The sequence below is a fragment of the Marmota marmota genome, unplaced genomic scaffold, assembly GCF_001458135.2.
Source record: "Marmota marmota marmota unplaced genomic scaffold, marMar, whole genome shotgun sequence".
NCBI lineage: Eukaryota > Metazoa > Chordata > Mammalia > Rodentia > Sciuridae > Marmota > Marmota marmota.
The window spans coordinates 12,706,707-12,710,581 of NW_026000229.1; the positions used below are offsets into that span (position 1 = coordinate 12,706,707).

Here is a 3,875-nt window from a genome sequence, read left to right on the forward strand (position 1 = left end):
GAGGGGAGGGGAGGGGAGGGGAGATAGTAGAGGATAGGAAAGGTAGCAGAACACGACAGTCACTAGTATGGCAATATGTAAATCAATGGATGTGTAATTGATGTGATTCTGCAATCTGTATATGGGCTAAAAATGGGAGTTCATAACCCACTTGAAGCAAAGTGTGAAAGATGATATATCAAGAACTATGTAATGTTTTGAACAACCAACAATAAAAAAAAAAATAGTGAAGGACTAGGTATTGTTAAGTTCCTGTGCTACAGCCAGAAATTCCTGAGGCAGTTAAGACAACGCCCTACTGGCCATTTAGTTGATTAATAGCCTAGGGCCCTGTGCCATCTTGCACGTAGGCATCGCAGGGCCTAAACCAATCAGTTTGAATGTAACCCCCTCCTTAGGAATGACCTATCACTCCAGCCTGACCTGTTCCCGCCAATGAATGAACTAATCATGTTTAGGAATTGTTGTTTGATTTTCCCACAGTGTATGATGATTTGTTAAAGGAGACTGTGATGTATGTAAAGTCCCCGCCCTCCCCAAGAAGTGTACTTAAGCATTGTTCAACCCCGGCTCTGGGCTCTGGGCTGCTCTCCCTTCTTGAGTGAGCACGGAGCCCCAGTGCGCTGGAATGGATCCCCAATAAATAAATCCCCTTCTGCAATTGCATGAGTCAGTCTCTCGGTGGTCTCTTCCTCCGATGCTTCGCCGGACCCTTACAAAACAAGGTTCTTTTTTTGCCTTTAATGCCTACAATAACACCTGGCACACAAAAAGTATTCAAATATGTGTTAATTAACAAATGTTTATTGAGATAATATAACGTGCTAGGCAATGTTTTATATGCCGGGGATATAACAACAATAAGACAAGACAAAATCTTCTGCTATCGTGTGCTTACTATGGGTAAATAAATTAAATATGCTTAGTCCAGAGACAAAAAAAATGAGGGAAGAGGAAGACAAACCTAGCAGCTTTCAAAGATAATACAGGGCAATTAAATGAAACGCTGATCCCAAAAGCCTAAAGGATGGACAATGAATTGAGATTACTGGGTAAATACTTTCAGCTCAGCATGAGACTTTTAGTCAGGATTAGGGGGAAACAAACAGAAACAACCAAAAGCCATGAGCACTCTGTCATCTCAGTCATTATTACTGCACCATTCACCAATATACTTCCAGTTCTCTTGAAATGTTCCATTTTTGAGAATTTTTACCTATGGACTAAATCCAATTAAATGCTACACTTTCCAGACACTGAGATGCCAAAAAAAAAAAAAAAAAAAAAAAAAACCCAAAAAACAAAAAACAAACCCCCAAACCAAAATGAAACCCAAGAGCTAAAAGAAAAACACAAAACAAAACAAAACAAAACAAAAAACTCAGAAATCGGCAATGCATAGTAACATTTTAAGATTACAGTGCATAAACCACCTACCTCTGCAAAACTTAAGTAGCTGTCACTTCCTTCACTCAAATTAATATCATTCTAACAATGACAAAAAAGCCATCTCTACTTAAGCAAATCAAATTAACTTTTCATCTATTATTCTAAAGGTTCTTTCAGAAATAAAGTTTCAACTATTTGTTTATAGTTACAAAGAGTTAGAATGATATGAATTTATAATTAATGTTAAAGTGGCAAAGAATGAAGAAGGGACTTGAGATAGAAAGCTTGGTATTTGTTGTAATTATGAAGACATTCTAAAGGCCCCATATAACATTATACTTTGTAGTCCAAACTTAGGTTAGGAATATTTTTAGCCACTTACTAATGTTTTTGATTAAAAGTTCTGTGCTGACCAAGTTTGAAATTAATGCCTTTGTAGGTTATTCTTAAGTATTATACATCTATGCATATTCCAATACATCATTACTGAAGTGATAATGAAAATCATATATAATGTAAAATTGTAACTTTGACTATAACTGAAAAAACTAAGACTGTCTTTAGAAATCTTTGAACAATCGTCAAGAATCTTAAGGTTTTTCCATAAAAAGTAGATCACTCAACACACAGTGGGAGCACACACAGAAGTGTATATAAGGAAGGAAGAACTTCTAAGAATAGTAAGCAAGATAGTAAATTTCTTCCATTATTTCAAAATTCGATCTAGAGAAAAGCTAAATTAAGAAGTTTAATAATTAAAATGTTTCTTAGGTAGCAATTCTTCACTATAGTGAATACTGGTTAAAAGCAACTGCTGATTTTTTTTTTTTTTTAAATAGGGTAATTGTTTTCTAGCTGTTGAATCTAGGGGGAAAAGCAAAATTTTGCCAACTTATAGATTATAGCATTTGCAGAGTTGTGTTTAGCACTTTAGACTCTTTACTAAGAGAAGCAAGATGAAGTTCAGGAATCATGTCTTGCCTTGTTTACCACGATAGCTCTAGTGCCTACTACAATGCAGCAAGCACTCAAAAACCATATGTTGAATAAATTAAGGCTTTCAATAGCTATGTAAATACTGACAACTGACTCCAGTGACCAATTCCTCTCCTCACACCTTTGACAGGTGTATTAACGGCCCTCCAATACTGTCTCTGTCTTTATACCCTGGAGCCTAGATTAAGTTAACATGGCAAAGGGGACTTTTCAGTCAAAAACCTTGAGATGGGGAAGTGTACCCTGTATTATCCAGGTGAGTCCAATTTTAACATATGGGGAAGAAGACAGAAAGTGGGACAGAGAGGGGAAAAGGAAAATGGAAGCCCTAGAAGGCTGGCAACAAGCTAAGGAATGTGGTTGGATTCTAGGAGCTGGGAAGGCCCTCATCTGACAGCTAGTAAAGTAACTGGGATCTCAGTGCTGGAACCTCAAGGAATTGAATTCTACCCCAAACTGGAATAAACAAGGAAAATGACCCTGCCCTATAGCTACCAGAAAAAACATAGCCCTGCTGAAATGTTTATTTCAGCCCAGTAAAACCTGTGTTGTTCTACTGACTTACAGAACTATTAAAAATTTTTTAAAAAAAATCTGTTGTTTAAGCTACTAAATTTGCAGTGATTTTTGATGGCAGCAACACAAAACTAATAACCCTCTACCACCTCTACTATAGCAATCCAAATATATAGTTTGTCATAACCCCAACACTGCTTAAATAAAAGATGTAAAATTCGGAGATGTTTCAATCTGATATTAATCACCTTTTCTTAACTCTTCTACTTCATACTCCCACATTTGACCTTATGTAGAAAAGATCGTGTTTAAAGGAACAAAATGTCACTTACCAATCATGAATTAGTATTTCTTATCAGCACTCTGCCAAACAGTATATGACAGCACCACAGAAGGGTTACGATCAAATTGCAAATTTCACATTCCTTGCGGCATGCAGTACCAAGGATGGAAACAGAAAAATGTTATTAAAAAGTCCTGTGTGAGGGCTGGGCTTGTGGCTCAGTGGTAGAGCACTCACCTTGCACATGTGAGGCACTGGGTTCGATCCACAGCACCACATAAACATAAATAAAGGTATTGTGTCCATCTACAACCAAAAAAAATTAAAAAAAAAAAAAAAGTTCTGAATCAAATTCTGGTTAACTTACTTTCAAAGAAATAGCCTTTTGTTTTAAAATCTGGAACCATTTCTTTTGCCTCTTTATATTTATACACTTGTTCTAAAATATTAAAAACAACGCCATAAACAATCTGTTTAACAGTAATTAGAATTTTATCTAGTTAAAACAACAGCAGATCATGCCACAACACAGATGGCAGAAGACATTCTCCCTGCCTGATCAGTGTCAAAAAACTATTCTCCTATTTCATGATTAAGAAGAAATTTGTTGCAGGCTATCTTACTTACAAAACACAAAACCAGCAAAAAAAAAAAAAAAAAGGGGGGGGGGGGTTTTGGAGGAAGCTCATGG

The 3,875-nt window shown here is 36.3% G+C and overlaps 1 protein-coding gene across 4 annotated transcripts in view; it reads right to left on the reverse strand.

Annotated features, from left to right (window-relative positions):
* Nucleotides 1–3,875, reverse strand: part of Glce (glucuronic acid epimerase) — a 112,686-nt gene that overhangs the window by 60,136 nt on the left and 48,675 nt on the right. Inside the window, exon 1 of one of the 4 annotated variants that reach the window (XM_048793487.1) lies at nt 3,234–3,320. The exons of 1 other annotated variant lie outside the window; for it this stretch is intronic. The gene's annotated coding sequence lies outside the window, so the exon portion shown is untranslated. Of the gene's footprint in view, nt 1–3,233; nt 3,321–3,875 lie in introns of those variants that run through there. 2 more of the 4 variants (XM_015480483.2, XM_048793486.1) reach the window with 2 other exon arrangements.